The sequence below is a fragment of the Myotis nattereri genome (genome assembly GCF_964212035.1).
Source record: "Myotis nattereri genome assembly, chromosome: 6".
Lineage (NCBI taxonomy): Eukaryota > Metazoa > Chordata > Mammalia > Chiroptera > Vespertilionidae > Myotis > Myotis nattereri.
Genome location: NC_138081.1, coordinates 18,330,557 through 18,351,812, shown reverse-complemented (window position 1 = coordinate 18,351,812; position 21,256 = coordinate 18,330,557). Strand labels below are relative to the sequence as shown.

Here is a 21,256-nt window from a genome sequence, read left to right as displayed (position 1 = left end):
TATCAACTTAAAAATTAGCCTGCTGTATTTGTCAAACATTTAATTAACTAATCCCTAATGCCTTGGCAGGGCCAGACCAAATGATTTTGAGGGCCTTATATGGCCCGTGGGCCAGACATTCCCCACCCCTGCTCTAAACCATGGATAGTACTGAACCCTATATACACTATACTGAGCCATATATAAACTATCTTTTTTTTTTTCCATCCATCCATACACACACACACCTATGGTAGAGTTTGATTTACAAATTAGGCAATTTCATGGATAGATTTGTTCTTACAGTTGATCTGATGGGCCTCAGTATTAAGATTTTTTTTTTCTTTCCTTTCACCTTCTCACTTACAGAAAGTGCTTTACATCTCTTTGGCATATCTGAATCTCCAGCATCACTATTTTTGCACTTTGTGGTCACTATTAAGTAGAGTAAGGGTTACTGGAACACAAACACTGTGGCACCTTGACAGTCGATCTGATAACCACGCTGGCTCCTATAACACTCACCTTGGGTAGGGTATACAGCCGGATACACTGAACAAAGGGATGATTTACCTCCTTGGGCAGGGCAGAGCCCACTAGTAGATTTCATCAAGCTATTCAGAATGACAGATACTTTAAAACGTGTGAATTGTTTATTTCTGGACCCTCCCACTTAGTATTTTGGAACATGGTTGACCACAGGTAACTGAAATGGTGGAAAGCAAAATTGTGGATTAGGAGGGACTAGTGTAATTCATCTAAATCAGCAGCTATTTCTGTATTTATGCATTCAGCAGAAGTTTGGGAGAGCAGGAGTCTAGGTTCAATTTCAACTCTGAAAATTCTGTCTTTACTTATACTAATGCAGATTAATCAGAGAGAAGAGCTATGGTCTACCTTTCATGTGTCTGTTTTTAATTTTTTTTAAAGGATGCATTTCTTTGTGAACCTTGGGGAAAAACAATGTATTGTTTGAGCGAGTGAAGAATAATTGTGAAATTTATATATTGCTTCAACCCAACATTAATATTGTTTTTGGAAACAGAAAGGCATAAAAAGAAAAGAAGGCTTTGTTTATGTAGCAATTAGAAAGATGATAGAAAACAAAACTGACTTAAATCTGTTATTCATTTCCTCACTCAGGTTTGTCTGCACCCCCCACCTTCTTTCTTCAATCTCCCCCATGTCTCTATTATGGTCTTGGACATTTTCCTGCCAGGAGACTCAGCCCTGCCCATATGGTGCCCCCCCATGAGCCCCAGGCTTCCTCCTGGGTCTGAATTGCTTTATTTTGTAAAGCAGAGACTTCTGCTGGGGTTAAGTATGTGGAGCAACAGATCTACCCTAGATTCTGTTTCACATGCAACGGTTTGCTGTATGACACCAGCTTCCCATTCCTCGGGTCACGGGCTCTCACACAATGGGAGTCCTTGAAGCCCTTCTGTCCCCAGGTCTGGTGGCTGCGACTCCTGGCAAAGCTGTGAAGCCCGCGCAGGGCACCTTCAGCCACGCGGGCGGGGCGGGCGCGGGGGACGCCAGCCAGAGGACGCCAGCACCCACCCCGCGCGAACCCCAGGACCTTCCAGGGGTTTCCCGACGTTTCCTCAGTGAAGGGGAGGCGGGGTGTGTGTGTGTGGGGGGGCAGTCCGCTCGTAAGAATCTCTGGCCAGTACGCCCTATGCACAGTTTGCTCCTCGGCCAGTTTCTTCTGCCCAGTCACCCTGCGCCTCAGAATCAGCCCCCTCCCCAGTCCCAGTTCCAAGCCCCCCCTCCAACCGCCCTGGCTGGGACCCTGGGAAGCCCCTCCTAGCCCAGGCCGGGACTCTGCACAGGCTCCTGCGCTGGATCCCCAGAGGGTCTTCACCCCCGCAGCTCCCTCCCCCCGCCCAGTGGAAAGGAGAAGGTAAGGGCTGAGTGGGCGCGCCGGAGGTGGATGGGTAGGGGACCCGGCAGGGCTCCGGGTCAGGGTGGGAAGAGATGAGAAGAGGCCAGAAGGGGGCTTTCGGTTTCCTGGGGTCTGATTGGAGGTTGGCCCGATGAGTCGGAGCCGGGGGCGCGCCCATCCCCGCCGGCTCCTGCGAGAACCACCGCTCGGCCCCTCCCCGGAGCCGCTTTGTCCCGGCGCCGGCGGCGGAGGTGGTGGAGACGACCGGGCAGGAGGCAGAGACCCCGGACGGACTGCCCGGACACGGGAAGGCGGGGCGCGCGGAGGACGGCCCCGCACTCAGGCCCGCGGGCACCGCGCCCGCCCCACGCGCTCGCACCGGCGGGCAGGTGAGCAGGCGGCGCCGCCCCCAGTCGCCGGCCCCCCGCCGACCGCCCGAGCCTCCGTGTCTGTCTCCGCCGGCGCGGCGCGGACGCCCATCAGGTCGGTTATGTAACGGCGCCGGCCCACTCGCTCCTGCGCCCGGTCCTGCCCGGGCTGCGTGGGGCGCCCCAGCCGCGCCCCGGACCGTGGCAGGGGGCGGGCGAGCGCGAGCGGGTGAGGGAGTGGGCCAGGGGGTGGCGGGGGTGGGGGGGTCTCCGGATCCCGTTGAAGACCCCCAAGGCGGCGTTGGGGACAGAGGTCTCTCCTGACCCCTTGCTACAGGGCGCGGGTCTCCGAGAGCCTCTTCCCATTCCCAGTGGCCCCAGGGTTTGCCTTCTCGGGAGCAGCAGCAGGTGCGTAAATGGCGGGTAAAGAAAGACGCCTGTGGTCCCGGGACTGAGGTGTGGGGGGTGGTGGTTAGACGAGGTGGACCGGACCCAGAGCGCAAAGGATAAACGCGGGGGGCTCCTCTCCCAGCGCTTAAAGGAAAGCACTGGGCCGGACGAAGGTGCTCCGAGGCGCAGCGGGAATTGTCCTCCCTGGGATTAGCTGGCTTGGGTCATCTAAAAATAACTCCAAGTTGGAAAAGTGAAATAGAAGGGAGCACAGTGTGCCGAGTTCGCCCGCCCTGCCCGTGGGATGCTTCGCTCTGGAAGTCACTGGAGGGAACAGGCAAATCTCAGCCACCTGATCCCTCCTCCGCCTCCAGGTCTCACTGGTTTCCAGGGTGTCTCGATTTGACTTTTAGTTAATGATTTATTCTCCAAGGCACTGCAGTCTTTTTCTTATCCCAAAATAAAACGATAGAGCAGAGTGCATGCTTTAAATCTCTTCTGTGTCCTACAGTAGGATGGACGTGTGCAATGGATACTTCAAAAGCCAAAGCTTTTTAAAGGATTGTTTTAGTAAAAAACCAAAAGTTTCTGGGCTCCCTTTAACATACAGCCCCGCAACGGGAGAAGAAAGGATGCCAGAGCATTCCAGCCCGCCCTTCCTTCCCCCTCCCTTCAGCCAGAATCCCACTTCACCTGTCACATGGAGGGCAACTTTAGGGAAAATAGGACATTTACAATAATGTCACTCAACTTTCACACGTATTACATCAACTTCAAAACACAGGACGAATGCATCGCAGGCACAGGGCAACCCTTGCCAACTGGCCCCTTCCATTCTGGGGACACAAGGGAGTAGGAACAACCTGGAAGCTGGGAAGGATCACGAAGCCGGTCAGCACTGACTGTGGAACAAGGCAGGGGAGTGGACATTTGGCTGCTTTTCAGTCTACACATAGATTTCCTTTAGCCTTATAGCTATTAAGTATGATCCGTCATTGAGCTGAATGAGGCTGAAATGCGAGTTGCACTTTGCTTTCAAATCCACTGCAAATCACATCTGCATTAATTGGCCACCTAGTGCCCAAGCCCAGTTCATTGAATTTTGTGAGGGGGAAAAAGTGTTCTCAACCAAAGCTACAGAATCCCAAGAGCTTTCAAAATGCCTGTGTGTACAGAGCCTGCAGAACTCAACCGAATCCTGGAGGGCGTGGCTGTCTCCAGGGATGAACATTTAGTAGGCCTAAGTGGAAACCCGAGAGCTTTGTCGTTAGCAAGTGGCTATCACACCCTTAAGAACCACTGGGATAATCATTTGCAGCTGGTCAGATACAGTGCAGAAACTAGGTTTGTTGAGACCAACTTTGAGAGCCGCTGTGGTCTCATTTCCCATACTGTCTGCGACATCCACTCAGCTAATCAACAGCTGTTGGTCAAACATCCACTGTGTGCTATGTAGGCCCTGTGCCAGAGACTGAAGGAAGGAGGCCCATGCCTTTCAGAAATCATCTCACAAATAAAGGACAAGAAAATAACTGATAATGATCAGCATGGTGAGTGTTTAGTGGAAACAGGAACAGGTTCAGTGGGAGCCCAGGGAAAGAAGGCTGGAGGGAATCTGGAAGAGCCTTCAGAGTTCACAGGTGGACTGGATCCCAGTAGGCACTAGGAGTTCTCAATGGAAGGGCGTTGGCTATCCACGTTGAAGGAAAGGTCATGTTCAAAAAATGTGTAGGTGTTCTGAAATGGGGATGTGGCAGGGGAGTGTGGCAGGGGAGGAGGGATTTTAGTTCACTTGGGTCGTGAATATAGCCTATTCAGGAGAAACCACACGTTTTTATGGGAGAAATGATTTGATCTGACTTGTGTCTTGCAAAAGTAACTTTGGAGGTGGTGAGTAGGTGGGATTACAAAGACGAATGAGCTCAGATTTCAGACCACTAGAGTGGTCCAGACCGCCTCCCCCAAAGGAAATGAATTGTGCCTGAACCGGGGAGAATAGGGAAAAAGAAGAGATCTACAGAGAGCCATTTCATCTCATCGGGACGCTCAATGGCACTAGGTCACCAAGTGGATGGTGGTGTGGAAGGATAAGATGTCTAGATACTGTCAGGCTTTTAACTGAGTTAGAAAGTAAATAGAACAAGTAGGTTTGAGAAATGAGGAATTTCAACTGAAAGCTTTCCCTCTAAGATCAGGAACAAGGCAAATATAGTCACTCTTACTACTTTATGCAACATAGGACTGGAAGTACTGGTTAGAACAGGGGTGGGCAAACTTTTTGACTCTAGGGCCACAATGGGTTCTTAAACTGGACCGGAGGGCCGGAACAAAAGCATGGATGGAGTGTTTGTGTGAACTAATATAAAAACAAAGTAAACATCATTACATAAAAGGGTACGGTCTTTTTTTTTTTTAGTTTTATTCATTTCAAACGGGCCGGATCCGGCCCGCGGGCCGTAGTTTGCCCACGCCTGGGTTAGAACATTTAGGCAAGAAAAAAAAATTTTAAAGGCATCCAAGTCAGAAAGGAAGAAGTAAAACTGTCTTTATTTGCAGATAACTCAATGTTATAAATGTTATATATGGAAAACCCTAAAGATCACACACACACACACACAGAATTCAGTAAAGTTGCAGGATACAAACCAATATACAAAACTCAGTTGCATTTCTATACACTAATAATGAGCTATCAGAAAGCAGAATTAAGAAAACAATCTCATTTAAAATTGCATCAAAAAGAATGAAATACCTAGGAATACATTTAACCAAGAAGTTTCAGTATACTGAAAACTGTAAGACTTCAATAAAAGAAACTGAAGAATCCATAAATAAATGGAATATTCCATGCTAATGGTTTAGAAGAATTAATAATGTTAAAATGTTCATATCACCCAAAGCAATCTACAGATTCAATGCAATTCCTATCTGAATTCCAATGGCATTTTTCACAGAAATAGAACAAACAATCCTAAAATTTGTATGAAATCCCAAAAGACCTTGAATAGCAAAAACAGTCTTAAGAAGGAATAACAAAGCTGGAAGCATTGCACTTCCTGATTTTAAGCTACATTATGAAGCTATAGTAATCGAAACGATATGGTATTGGCATAAAAACAGATACATAGATCGATGTGACAGAAGAGAGAGCCCAGAAATAAACCCATGCATCTATGGTCAATTGACTTATGACACAGAAACCAAGAATATAAAATGAAGAAAGGCTGGTTTCTTCAATAAATTATGCTGGGAAAACTGGACAGCCATATGCGGGGGGGGGGGGGGGGGGGCAGGGGGGAGTGGGGGGGTGGGGGGTGGGGAGTGGGGAGCGGGGGGGGGGGGAAGGAAGCTGAGCCACTGTTTTACAACAAACACAGAGATCAACTCAAAGTGGATTGAAGGCTTAAACATAAGACCTGAAATCATAAAACTGCTAAAAGAAAATATAGGAGGTAAGCTCCTTGACAATTGGTCTTGGCAGTGATTTTTTTTTTTTTAATCAGCAAAACAAAGGGGAAAAAAGCAAAATAAACAAGTAAGATGATACATCAAATTAAAAAGCTTTTGCACAGCAAAGGGAACCATCAATAAAACAAAAAGGCAACCCAGGAAGTGGGAGGAAATGTATGCAAATCATATAGTTGGTAAAAGGTTAATATCCAAAATATGTAAAGAATTCATACAACTCAATAGCAAAAACCAAACAATCTGATTTAAAAAAAATGGGCAGAGGAATTGAATAGATATTTTTCCAAAGAAGACATACAGATGGCCAACAGATACATGAAAGGTACTCAGCATCACTAATTATCAAGTAAATGAAAATAAAAACCATAATGAGATAGCAACTCACACCTGTTAGAATGGCTATTATCAAAACAAAAGAAAACAAAACAAAAACAAGATTACATGTTGGTGAGGTTGTGGAGAAACAGGAATCCTGTGCACTGTTGGTGGGTATGCAGCCACTAAGGAAAACAGTATGGAGATTCCTCAACCATTTAAAATGTAGAACTACCATATGATCCTGCAACCCCACATCTGGGTATTTATCTGAAGGAAAGAAAATCACTGTCTCTATAAGATATGACTTTATGTTCATTGCAGCATTTTTTACAATAGCCAAGATATGGAAACAACCTAAGTGGCCGTCCATGGATGAATGGATAATGAAGATGTGGCATATATAAAAAAAGAAGGAAATTCTGCCATTTGTGATAATATGGATGGACCTTGAGGGCATTATGCTAAGTGAAATAGGTCAGAGAAAGACAGATATATCTGTAATCTAAAAAAAAAACCTGAACTCACAGGTACAGAGACCAGATTGGTGGTTGTCAGAGGCAGGGGTAAGGGATGGGCAAAATAGGTGAAGATGGTCAAAAGGTACAAACTTTCAGTTGTAAGATAAGTTCTGGGGGTTTAATATGGTAACTATAGTTAACAATACTGTATTTCGTCACTGAAAGTTGCTAAGAGAGATCTTAAAAGTTCTCATCAGGAGAAAAACATTTGTAATTATGTGAGGTGATAGATATTTACTATGGCTATACACACACACACACACACACACACACACACACAGTAGAGGCTCAGTGCACAAATTTGTGCACTGGTAGGGTCCCTAGTGGCTGTCTCCACCAGCTGGGGCCTCCCTCCCTTCCCCTGGCTGGCCCCGCCCCCTGGTCAAACTCCTGGACGACCTCCCAGTCGAAGGGACAATTTGCATATTACGCTTTTATTATATAGGCTATGGCAAAACCATTATGTTGTATGCCTAAAACTAATACAATGCTATATATTAACTGAATCTCTATAAGACTGGGTGTGGGAAAGACAGTATACAAGAAAGAGTAAGTTTGAGAAAGATGGGGAATTTTGACTTTGAAGATCAAATGAAAATGATCAGTAGGAACTTTCATTTTTCAAAGGCACTTTAATTTCTTCACTCCTGGTGCTAACCTTCTATTCATCTTACCTTCATTTCTTTTTTTTAATTTTTTTTTATTTATTGCTTAAAGTGTTACAAAGGGTATTACATATGTGTCCATTTTTTTTCCCCCGCCCTAGACAGTCCCCTAGCCTCCCCTATCCCCCAGTGTCTTGTGTCCATTGGTTATGCTTATATGCATGCATACAAGTCCTTTGGTTGATCTCTTACCTTCATTTCTGAGACTGTCTAGGGCTGCCTTTGGAGAAGAGGAAGAAAATTTGATAGCAAGAAGTTTTTTCTACCTTCTTCCCCAAAAGTGAAAGGATTAACTCTCATTATCTGAACTAATTATTTTAGTCAAAGTAAAAATAATTTAAATTATGATAGTAACTAGAGCTCGGTGCATGACATTCGTGCACTGGAGGTGTGGGGTCCCTCATCCTGGCCGGCTCCCTCTTGCAATCCGGGACCCCTCTGGGGATGTCCGAGGGATGTCCGACTGCCAGTTTATCTAAGCTGGCAGTCGGACATCCCCAGAGGGGTCCTTAGTGCTGCTGTGGAGGTGGGAGAGACTCCTGCCACCACCACGGTACTCGCCAGCCTTGAGCCCGGCTTCCTACAGGGGGAGCGCACTGACCACTAGGGGGCAGTTTCTGCATTGAGCATCTGTCCCCTGGTGGTCAGTGTGTGTCATAGCTACCAGTTGTTCCGCCGTTTGGTCCATTAGCCTTTTATTATATAGGATAGCTAACATTTATTCAGTGTATACTCTATGTGAGCACAAAGGAGTTAGAGCTCTACCTAGATTAACACATAGGATTCTCATGATGACTTTATGAGGCAGACTGCCCTCTGACATCCCCCAAGGGGTCCTGGATTGTGAGAGGGTGTAGGCCAGACTGAGGGATCCACTGGTGCACGAATCTGTGCACTGGGCCTCTAGTATACTTGATAAGAAACCCAAGGGAAAGCGAGAGTACCATATCTAGGCTGCACAATTAGGAAGAGGTGCACCGGGGTTCAAGCTCAGGCAGTCTGACCAGCACTCTGAATCACCAGTCAGAACTAACAACACTGAAATGATTCCTGTTTAGCCTGGAGTTTTATTTATTTTTTACTTTATTTATTTTTACCCTGTGTTTGAATATTAGTGGCTGATGCTATAAAAGAGAACAGACTGAGTCAGGAGTCCTGGCTCTCATCTGGGCTCACACCTAATTTGGTGTGTGACCTCTGCAAAGTCACAGCCCCTCCCAGGCTTTCTTTATTTTAAATCTGTATGTTACTTGGAAAAGAGGCCGACCAGATGATTTCTTGCTGTCTCTGTATTCTTTTTTTTTGTAATATATTTTATTGATTTCTTACAGAGAGGAAGAGAGAGGGATAGAGAGTTAGAAACATCGATGAGAGAGAAACATCGATCAGCTGCCTCCTGCACACTCCCTACTGGATATGTGCCCGCAACCAAGGTACACGCCCTTGACCAGAATCGAACCTGGGACCCTTAAGTCCATAGGCCGACGCTCTATCCACTGAGCCAAACCAGTTAGGGCCTGTCTCTGTATTCTTAAATTCTCACATCTTATCTTGAATTTTACCATTGATTTGGGTTAAAATCACACCTGCCTTGTCTTTTTTAGAACAGGAATACTTCCAAGAGGATTGACTCAAATGGTGGCCTGTCCTTAGCAGCTGATGTCAACTAGTCCCCGGTGCATGTGCTGCTGAGGGTGCCGATGTTGGGAAAGCCTGCAATTCAGAGAGTGGGAACCAGGATGGGCACTAATGTGGAGGACCCATAGTTAGGAGTCAGTTTCTTCGTTTTAGATGTGTCACTTAAATTCTATGAGACTTAGTTTTCTCATCTCTAGATAATTGTAGTGATAACTATATATGTTGTAAGGTCGTAAGGAGTGAAACAGATAACATAAAACAGGCACAGTACACATCTGCCTCATCGAAGGTGCCTAGTAAATGGGGGTCCTCACCCTTCACCCCCAGGGAAACAAACACGCCAAAAATAGCTCAAACCTCCTACATTTCAGAATGCCCACAGAAAAATACTGTTTGTAGTCAGGGTGGAAAGGGATTTATTTTCTTAATCTGATTTCCCCACACTCAGCTCACTTCAAAAAACAGAGATGAGACTCAGGGTTCCTAAGCGTTGGAATGTATGCAGAAGAAAGCATTGTAATGGTGGCTGTTGAACAAAAGAATCGTGTAGTAGGAATTTGGGAGCCATACCCTAGTTTTTATTACTGTGGCTTTATTTCTTTGTGGGAATAACGGCTTTATTGTTTCAAGTGATTGAGATATGCCTACTACAAAATATTCTAAGTTCTTTGAGGGCATGGGCTGCTCTTACAAGGTTGGGAATAAAGTATAAAAAGCATGGACTTGGCATGGAAAGGCCTGGATTCCCTTCCTGGCATGTCACTTCCCAGCTATGTAACCTTGAGCTTCCCAGTGATGTGACAGCCACAGGAGCTGGCATTTGTTGAATGCTGCCCCTGTTCAAGACGCTGTGCTCAGCACGCTGTATATGTTATCTCATTTAATCCCGACAACATGGGGGTATTATTGTCACTATTCACAGATGAGCATGCCCTGAGGATCAGGTCTCTGAGTTGAAAATTTCTTATCTGTACAATTAGGAAAAGAATACTTGATCTCTCCACCTTAGAGAGTCACTGGGCTGAAATGTTAGAGTCTGCGAATGTGCACTCATATTCACAAAATGGAACGGTCTGCACAGATGTTAAGGATGATTGTCACAGTAGGGACCTCCCAAGAGGTCAGTTATAGTTGGGCCTGGTATAGCACCAGGTCTGCGAGGGGAGGGAGGTCCACTGTATTTAAAAGACTTTTGTAGAATGCATTAACAAACTGTATTTCCTTGCCTTATTCTTTGGTAGCTTGTCTAATGATACCTGTTGATTTCAAGGGTAACTTACCTGTCAGTACCAGGACTCCACTAGGCTGGGCCAGGAGGAGACTGACCAGGCAATGGACCTGGGTCTTGCTGGTGAAAGGGGGAGAAGGGCATGGTTTATAGGAAAGAGGTAACTGCCAGAGAGGTTACCTCGGTATAAACAGAGAAGGCTGAAAGTCAAAACCAAGTTCGAGGAAGGCATAGGCATGATGTAGAATGCAAGAAGTCATCTCTAGGATGAACATCAAGTGTGAGCAACATGTAGGGTGTAGAGTCCGCTCAAGGAGGCTAGTGTCTGCTGAAGACAAGCGACCCTCGGCCCTGATTTTTTGAAGAGCTTCTTGTATGTGTATGCTTTCTATAAAATCTTTGGAAAACACAGAATAGTATAAAAAGAGAAAATTAAAATCACACGTATTACTATGAGCAAATGATAATTATTAATATTTTGTTGTATTTCCTTTCAGTCTTTTTATATGCATATTTTTGTAGAATTGGGATCATTCTTTGTTTAGAATTTTGCATTCAGTGTACTTCACCAAACATTTTAAATAGCTTTCATGTAAGTTAACAGTCTTTGTGAACATTGTTTTCAGTAGCCACCCGCATGGCATTCCCATGTGGGATTTTACCAAATTCATTTATCTCCTCCCCTAGTGTTGGACATCTAGATGGTTCCCAAGTCTCCAAAATACCATAAATAATACTTTGATGAACATGTTTGATCATAATTCTTTTCTAAATTTTAGGCCATTTTCTTAGGATAGATTGTTAGAAGTGGAATTATTGGCTCAAACAGGCTTTCTACATATCTTGACATTTTTAATTGTCTTTCCAGGAGATTGCAGTAATTAACATTCCTACTAGCAATGCATGAGAATACGGGTCTCACCTCCACCCTGCTAGTAAGCACTCTTTTTGGTGAAGATAAGGGGTGGCTGCTGTTAGTGCTTTCCAGAAATGACGCCCCTGTGGAAATTTCCTGCTTACCTGTTGCTTCAAGGAGGCTGAGGTTTCACTGTGGGAGTTGAAGGTGGATGGGGTAGATGTAACGTGTGAATGAGTGTTTGTAGGAGAGTTGTCTTCAGTGGATTAGCTTTTCTTCTAGTAGTTCTGTTATCGTCTGGTCTGGCGTATGGATGCCACGGGCTGTGTGGGGTGACAGCTGTCATTGCAGCCTGTTGAACTACTAAAACTGACTGAAATGAGGCACAATAAAGCAACCTCTGCTTACATGAGAACTGGTTCAGTTTGCCATTCAAATCCCGAAAAATATTAACAGCAAATACATGTACTTATTTGTATTAGTTCTATTGTTGCTTTTAATTGGCTTTGACTGGTTCCCCTTCCACTGATGGCAAGGCCTCTTTGGCAAGCATTAGATAACTATCTCATTATGTCTTTTTCACCTTCCACAAAGTGAGATACAATGCAGAGGAAAGCATTTTGAATAAATAACTAACATAATCAATTGGAATCTCTTTAAAAATGTGAATGGTCATTATTCTAGAATTTTAATTTGACTAATCAAATTAGTCTTTCCAAAAGAGTCTCTGCATTCATTATTAGGCTACTATCAACTAAGTTGGTTATATTGACTAACTTATTGAAGTAAACAAACAGCCAATTTGAATTATTTCCCTGCCACAAAATTATCTGAAAGACAGGCTAAATTAATATAATTTGTTTTTTATTTCTACTTCTGTAGCTGTTAAAGATAAAAGCCTAGTAATGGAGTGTGGCCAGCTTAGATCAGCTTATTTGATCTTATACTTCGCTTTTGAGGCTTAATAATTAGTCCCGAAAAAATTATTTATTTGATCATCATGACAGGTATCATATGACTTTCTATATAGAGTATATTAAATTCAGATCAACTAATGGTAGTTCAAACAAAATTGTATTTGCTCAAGTGCAAAGTCTCAACCTGGAAAAGTGAAAGCAAAGTATTAATTCATGAATATTTTACCTTTTTTCCTGCTGTGGTCATTAATGATATGACTTTGATCTTTTATGATGTACAAGCAACCTTTTATGAAAAGGTTAAGTTTTGGTCAGGGGCCATATTCAGCAACTGGCATCATAAATGTGTTTATTTGGCATCCTTAATTTTCTGAGTGTTCTGTCTCTTGGTGATTTTTGTTCCACACACAGCTGTTGTTTGCATTAAACTTCAAAGTTTGACAAGGTGACATTTAGGTGAAAGCTCTGATTTGAAATATAAGCAGAGTGGATTTCCAAAGCATAGCTTCTAACCCCAGCTCATGGCTACTCCATGGGGATTCTTGGCTCACGCCTGGACCTTGGTTTGGTTGTGGCCTCCTGTGATATCACGGATGGGGAGAGGGGATCTCCTTTCTCATTCTGGTTTTCAACCAAACTGGGAGGTGTGGTGTCATTCTGGAAGGTCGAGAAGGTTTTCACAGCCCCTATACCTGTGCAGATCTATTTGGAAAGGTTGTCTCCAGGGGGAAGTGAGATAAATAGAAACCTGAACTTCTCCCCTCGGTTCCCCAAAATCCAAAATAATTTTGTATTCAAGTATGCAACCACTTGCTTGAGGCTGTGTGAAAACTGCTCAGACCATTTACCTGGAAACTGAAACATTATGAAATTTGGGATGGCTTTAGATAGGCTCAGTTGTGTGAAGTGAAATCATTAATGGGACATAGGACAGGCCACAGTGGCCCTATGAGAAAACCCAGATGAACAGGCTGCACAATGCTCCTTCATACTTCTTTTTTATTCACCTAGACCAGCGGTTCTCAACCTGTGGGTCGCGACCCCTTTGGCGGTCGAATGACCCTTTTACAGGGGTCACCTAAGACCATCCTGCATATCAGATATTTATATTACGATTCATAACAGTAGCAACATTACAGTTATGAAGTAGCAACAAAAATAATTTTATGGTTGGGTCACAACATGAGGAACTTTATTTAAAGGGCCAGAAGGTTGAGAACCACTGTTCTAGACAGTTCCTGGAGGCCACAGAGCAAGTGCTGTAGCAAATGACCTTGTATTATTCATGGAATGGCTTTCAGGGTCTCCAACTATGGAAATCTCCAAAGATAGTACGTCCTCATGAAGCTTCTACTTTTATTCTTTAAAATTGCTTTTAAAATGTCACATTTGAGCATAAATATATATATATAACAAAGGCTTTTGTCTTGGGTTAGAAAGATCAAACTTAATACCATGCTTTCAACTTTCTCACCTTTAATTGAACCTCTTACTCTCTTTTCTTTTTTAAAAAAATATTTTTATTGATTTCAGAGAGGAAGGGAGAGGGAGAGAGAGAGATAGAAACATCAATGATGAGAGAGAATCATTAAACTGCTGGCTCCTGCACGCCCTACACTGGGGATTGAGCCAGAAACCAGGGCATGTGCCCTGACCAGGAATCGAATGGTTCATAGGTCAACGCTAAACCACTGAGCCAAGCAGGCTGGGCTGAACCTCTTCCTCTTAGCTCAACCGTTTCCATATCTTCATAACTGTACCTGGCTATTGTCTTACAATTCAAGCCACCATGTGATACTATGAGAAGGTTATTTTAAATGAACAAAATTAGAAGTACCGTAATGGATATGAGTGAAAACTAATCCTAGGTATTTTGATGACGGTATAAATTTCATGAGTATCTTATAGGAAAGAAACTTCAGAGACTAATGCAGGCCAGAGACCTTTACCTAACTGGTATGTGGGGCTGTTTCCAGTATACCTGGCAGTTGGACTTGGTGGATTTCCCAACTGATTACCATAGCACCCTTTCTGCTCCCCCACCCCCACCTCATCAACCATTTGCTCTCTGAATTATTTTGTGTGATTTCAGATTTTGGCATAAGCCTCTGAGTGTGAATGGAGACTTTCCTTTTAGAATCTGTTCCTATTCATCTTCTCAGACACCCTCATCTCAGTGATCATAAGGCTTTGAAAAGCTAAAGTAATACTTCTTCCTTCCAAAAGAAAGGAAAAAATGGAAAGATCTCGATATTTTTCTACTCCAAATAACGAGTGATGTTCAGGTGGTAAAATATAAACACCAACCTAAAAGGTAATTTTTTAAATTTTAAAATATTATTTAAAAATATTTTGAGCCGAGACCGGTTTGGCTCAGTGGATAGAGCATCGGCCTGCGGACTGAAGGGTCCCAGGTTCGATTCCGGTCAAGGGCATGTACCTGGGTTGCGGGCGCATCCCCGGTGGGGGGTGTGCAGGAGGCAGCTGATCGATGTTTCTCTCTCATCGATGTTTCTAACTCTCTATCTCTCTCCCTTTCTCTCTGTAAAAAAATCAATAAAATATATTTAAAAAAAAAATATTTTGAAATGACTATTAAGGTCATTTAGATTTAAAAACATCTAGTAGAGATGATTAGTTTGTGCGAGATCATGAGGGAGATAATAGTTTTCTTTTTATTCAGTTATAACTTTTTTTTTTTTGGATCAGGCCAGTTCTTTTAATGATTTTACAAAGTATCAATAAAATTATGTCTTTTCTTGCTTTGGAGTTTCTATGAATGAGATATTTGTATGCATCCTTTATAGTACCATAATCATTGCTTAAACAAACCATTCCTATACCACTTTTATCATCCTAGGATTGCTAATGGTTTATGTTTAAGACCATATGCTAATGTCACAATGAAGTCATTCTACTTACACTGTAGAGTTTCTGTCAGTGATGTCTGTTGTTGATTATGTCAGTGTAAATGCTGCCAAATATACACCTTTCTTTCCCTAATTGCAAATTAACTTTTTTATGGCTACTTTTTAGAGAACCCCGGGAGGCCAATAGCAATAATTGGAACATGGCTATGAGAGACCAGATATTATTTCTTCAGCTTCCTATTCTAATAAATAATTAACCACCAAGTTGCTTATAAATAAATCAAAAGCTTTATAATAAACAACAAACTAAGGAGCAGTTGCCTACAATATACAGATATAGAGTGTTATAGAAGTGCTAGACATAATAATAATCAGAATGATAAATGTTTTTTAATAACTAATTTAAAGCACATTGCAATTGTGTAAAATCATAATTGGACTTTCTCCTATCTCTGCTTCTTGAAATTCAAGTTTCCTTCAGGTTCTATCTTTTCAGGATTTCCTCAATCCTTGAGCCCTCAAAAAAGCCGTTGGTCTTTTTTTCAACCTATATGTATAGCACATACATAGTCTAACCTTTATATCTCATTCACTCATATATTCATTCATTCATTCATTCATTCATTCGTTCATTCATTCATTCATTGTCCCCACTATGCACCAGGTGTTCTGCTAGCCACTGGGGTACAAAAAAAAAATCAACAGACAAACAGAGTCCCTGTCTTTAGTGGAATTGGAGTCCAGTAGACTTCAGCTTCTTGTTTACCTACACCTGCTCTGCATGGTAAATGCCCAGTGGGTGAAGACCACTCATTGATCCCGTGAACCCCTGCTATACATCACAATGGCTTGCAGGTGGTGTGCACTCTATTGGTTGTCAAATGAACTGATTATTATATTCATTCTAAATAATTGAGAAGCACAAGGTTGAAGATTTCAACACTTTCAAACGTCTTAAAGCCTTTGTTCTCATACAGTTGCTAACTAGAAAAATAATTCCACAAGGTAAGTTTGTCTAGTTTCATTTACATGTCCAAAGTCCTCTAAGAATATGATGTAGTGCCACATCTTTATTTTATATTCCAGGGCACAAATATGACGGGTAGCAGTGTCTGAACTTCCCTCAGGCAGGTGTATTAAAGGCTTCTGTCTCAAACTCAAATTATTTTGAAAGTAGTGGCCCAGTGCATGAATTTGTGCACATTGAAAGGAAATTACTTAGAAGAAATATTTTAATATTGCTATTCGCCCTTTCTCTATAATAGAGGTGTCAACCAAATTCACAATTGACAGTGACAGATCAAAACACATGTGTGCAATTGGCCCCAGCAAGAGCTTTATATGTATCACACATGCATGAGTCAAATTAGCCTTTTATAGATATAGAATAAATTTGCTTAATTAGACCTGCTTTCTGATTTAGCTAAACTTATTCCAGCCCAGTGAAGCACCCAACTTCTCTTTCAGGTAATTGTCAGCAACACAGCAGTAAATATCAACACAAAGCAGATTATTATTGCAGATCATGCAGTGAGAACAAAGGGTAAAATATTTAACTACAGCAGTGTTTGACTATATTCTGCACAGTGAGAAAACCTGAACTCATTTTCAAGTTCCACCATTTCTTACTTCTTTTCAGTCAGGTCAAGTTTCTAAGCTTTCTAAATCTCCATTTTCCAGCTAATGAAAAGAAAATAGGATTCCACCAAGTCTCCTATCTACCTACTCCAGGACTTCTGTGAGGATCAATTAAGATGAGGCATGGGAAGACGTTATAGTGTAAAATGTTTCCACCTGGCAATTAAGCAAGTCATGTTCCTAGGCCCGTGGTCAGCAAACTGCGGCTCGCGAGCCACATGCACCTCTTTGGCCCCTTGAGTGTGGTTCTTTCTAAGCCTTAGGGTACCCTAATTAAGTTAATAACAATGTACCTACCTATATAGTTTAAGTTTAAAAAATTTGGCTCTCAAAAGAAATTGCAATCATTGTACTGTTGATATTTGGCTCTGTTGACTAATGAATTTGCCGACCACTGTCCTAGGCTGAAGAAACTCCAAGGAGGCTAGTTTCTAGGGAGAGGAAGCCAGGCATTGCTACTTGATGTCATTACCTGGATGGACACTTAGCATATTAGCCTTTTATATATATAGAAGCTTCTGTTTGGTAAGCAAGTGCATCCTTCCCTCTTTTGGGGAGCTTGGATGTAAAGCAACTGATCCAGAATAATAGTGGCTGTTTCTTTTGCACCAATTAAATATCAGGGCTAAGAACTTTCCACACAGCATCACACAATAGTCTTCTCAACAACTCTGTGAGGTAGGTTCTATTTTTATCCCTATTTTATTTAGATGAGGAGATGGAGGCTCAGGGAAGTTGAGTAACTGGCTTAGGGTCTTAGAGGTAATAATTGTTGGAACCAGTACTTACTAATGGTCTCTTTGCCTCCATTGCCCACCACTCCTTATCCCAGTGGGATCTGTGGAGGCATTCATGGGGAGGGGCATGGGACTTCTACATGATAATGCTTAAGTTTTGTGGAGTTTTTATTTCAGTGATAATCTAAAATAATGTTAGTATACTCTGGATCATCCAGCTGACCACCTTATAATGAATAATACTGCCACGTGATTTTGGTGCCTGAATGTGTGTTTTTTATTGACAGTCAAGTTAGTGCCAGTATAACGTTAGTTGCTGTGGACTTGTGGGAATGAACTGGAGGACTTAATGGTACTTAGCCTTAAGTGAAGGCCACATGATGGTGTGGAGCACCAGTCCAGTGATGCTTAACTTTTCTGTGAATGCAGAAATGTGGGAGGAGGGTCCTAGTACAAGGTGAATGGCAGGAACCTTCTGAAGTCCAACACCTGCGTTGCAGTTTTCAGTATCATAGTCATGATGAGGCTCGAGGGTTACTTTTCATAAAACATCATCACCTGAATAGTAAGTCAATTTGAATTGGATTGGCTTTTAAATTTCATTTGTATTGAGTTAGTACTTGATGGTTTTAGAAAGGCGTTGAAACTATAAGAACTTAGTTTTATGTTTGTATATATTTAGGTATTACAATAAAAAATTTAAGTCAAAATTGGGAGGGAGGCAGTATTTTTTTTCTTTAAAAAAATAAGTGGTCTGTTCCAAACATTAAATAGATCCTCACTAATAAAAAAAAAAAAGTAGTCTGTACATTTTTCAAATTTGAACACACTAAATTCCTCTGCACTACTTAGTGAAAACTTGCCTCTCAAAAAATGCTTCTTCATGACCGGCCGGCATGCTCAGTGGTTGAGTGTTGACCTCTGAACCAGGAGGTCATGGTTCGATTCCCGGTAAGGGCACATGCCCGGGGTTGCAGGCTCAATCCCCAGGTGGGGCGTACAGGAGGCAGCTGATCAACGATTCTCTCTCATCACTGATATTTCTCTCTCTCTCTCTCCCTCTCCCTTTGTCTCTGAAATCAATAAAAATATATTTTAAAAAATGCTCCCCGACCTACCAGGCGTCTGGTCTGTCCAAGTCTTCCTCAGGATTAGGCACTGACATTTCCTTTCAACCTGCAAATGATATCTGGGGAGGGTAAGGTCTGACCTTGGGTGAAACTCTCCCTGGCTGTGGTTCTCCTCTGATGGGCCTGTCAATCAAGGTGCCTCTGGATTCTCTGTCACCCTGGCCTGATTCTGATAACTGACAGTTGTGTGTGCGCATCATCCGGTTCATCATCATGTTCTCATCACGTCCGTAAAGGTTTGTCAGTGTGGGCTAGGAAGTGGCACTAGCCCCATCTAATCAGAGAAGATAATGACATTGTATTGGGATTTAAAAGGCTTCTGGTTTGAAAGGTCTCTGAGTCTGTCCAAAATCAGTGCATCAGTTACTCTTGGGGAAGGAAAAGGAAACCCTTGTTAAGTTCAGACAATCAGAGGAGGTGCTATATGGCAGTATATTTACCCTTAGCTCTTAGTATTGCTTCTGATGAATTCCTAGGAAGACGGTGAAGCAGTGGAACAGGACCGGACAGGAGGAGATGATTTTATAGCACGTGGGCACAAATATGATGGGTAGCAGTGTCTGAACTTTCCTCAGGCAGGTGTATTAAAGGCTTCTGTCTCAAACTCACATTATTTTTTAAATCCTTCTGTTTGGGAAGAAAGTGCATCCTTCCCTCTTTTGGGGAGCTTGGATATAACGTGACTGATCTGGAATAATAGTGGCTGTTTCTTTAGACTTCTGTAGAAGCAGCTGTGACAGGGCTTCTCCCCCCCAGAACTAACAGGCAGAGAGTCCTGAGAAAGAGTTCTCAGTTATGTGCGTAATGCATTCACCTCCAACCTGATTTTCAGGTGACCAGGTACTAACAGGTGGTTGTCGATCTCCCTTTAAGATGTGTGCCAGGTACTAGAGATGAAATGTGGGCCCAAACTGTGTTGACTCCATGGTCAAGTGGGACCTCTCCCTGTTGCAACCTGGGCTGAAGCAGAGGAAAAAAGAAATAGAAAAAAACAGCTTGGGAGTGAATGATGCCAAGTGCAGGGGGAAATGCTAAGTCAAGAGCAGCCCTGGATTCGCAGGCAGGTTTTGCAGTTACTCAACTAACGAGACACATGCTTGTCAGGGCTTTCTGAGGATTTTCTGAAAATTGCTTTAACATCGGCCTCTATGAAATAAAGGCTTTTCAGATATTACCTGGGCCAAGAGGAAACATTTCCAAAGCTTCTGGGAGAGTCTTATGTGGAAAAACAAGAAAGTCATTTTCATCTGGTATTTGTCAGAAATTGAATAATATCACCTGAACAAAACAAATTCCTGGTAATCCCCAACAGTGTCTAAAGTAACTCCCTGCTTTACAAAAAAAATGTATTAAAACAATAAGGCAGATAGGTTTAACTGGAGAAAAATAAGCCTTGACTTCCCCCTGAGGATGTGGGGGGTTTTGGTAGATCAGTTCTTGAAAGGAATTCCGCACTCCCCGCTGCCTGTGTTCTTTCCCGGCTACTCCCCGTTTCATCCTGTGCCATTTTTTTTTTCTGCCCCTCCTTTTTGTAGCCCTTCTTTTGCAGGTCATGGGACCCTGGCCTGGGAAGCACAGTGATTTCATAGTCTTCAGCTTCCCCACCTTTCACACAGTGTGAATGCCTTTGAGCATCTTACTTTCCTGAAACCCACTCCCGCTGCTTCTGTGAGGATTCTCCTCCTTATCCTTCCTCACCCTTCCCCCTTTTCCAGCCTACCATCTCTTCACTGTTTCCGTCAGCTGGGGCTGCCATAGCAGAGGGTTGTAGACTGAGTGGCTTAGACAACATAAACAACAGAAACGTCTTTCTCACCGTTTTGGAGGCAGAGAGGTGTTTTCTCTGTGCCTATGCATGACCTCTTTGTGCCTGTGGAGGGAGAGGAAGGAAGGGAGGGAAAAAGAGGAAGAGAGAGAGAGATTTCTTCCTCTTATAAAGTCACCGGTCCTATCAGATTAATGCTTTACCCTTATGACCTCACTTAACCTTAATTTCCTCCTAAAGGGTCCATCTGCAAATGCAGTTACACTAGAGGTTAGGGATTCAATATCGGGGGCACAATTCAGTCCGTAGCATTCTGCCCCTGTCCTGCAACATTCATGTCCTCATATGCAAAATACATTCATTCGATCCCAATAGCCCCAGAGTCTTAACTCATTCCAGCATCAACTCGAAAGTCTCAAGTTCAAGTCTTTATATCATCTAAATCAGATATGGGTGAGGCTTGAGGTCAAATCATTCTGAGGCAAAATTCTTCTCCCGCTGTGAACCTATAAAAGTAGACAAGTTATGTGCTTTCAAAATATAGCCTTGGGACAGGCATAGGCTAGACCAGGGGTGGGCAAACTTTTTGACTCGAAGGCCACAATGGGTTCTTAAACTGGACTGGAGGGCCGGAACAAAAGCATGGATGTAGTGTTTGTGTGAGCTAATATAAATTCAAAGTAAACATCATTACATAAAAGGGTACGGTCTTGTTTTTTTTTAGTTTTACTTATTTCAAACGGGCCGGATCCGGCCCGCGGGCCGTAGTTTGCCCACGGCTGGGCTAGACATTCCCATCCCAAAAGGGAGAAACCAAAAGGAAGAAGGAAGAGATGATGTTTTCAAGCAAGTCCAACACCTAGGAAGGCAAAGTCCATGAGATTTT

The 21,256-nt window shown here is 43.0% G+C and overlaps 1 protein-coding gene across 2 annotated transcripts in view; it reads left to right on the top strand.

Moving 5' to 3' along the window:
- The first annotated feature begins 1,595 nt into the window (after nt 1-1,595).
- RCAN2 (regulator of calcineurin 2) overlaps nt 1,596-21,256 on the top strand; it is a 249,491-nt gene continuing 229,830 nt past the window's right edge. Inside the window, exon 1 of one of the 2 annotated variants that reach the window (XM_081094259.1) lies at nt 1,596-1,882. The gene's annotated coding sequence lies outside the window, so the exon portion shown is untranslated. Of the gene's footprint in view, nt 1,883-2,052; nt 2,254-21,256 lie in introns of those variants that run through there. The other variant, XM_081094260.1, reaches the window with a different exon arrangement.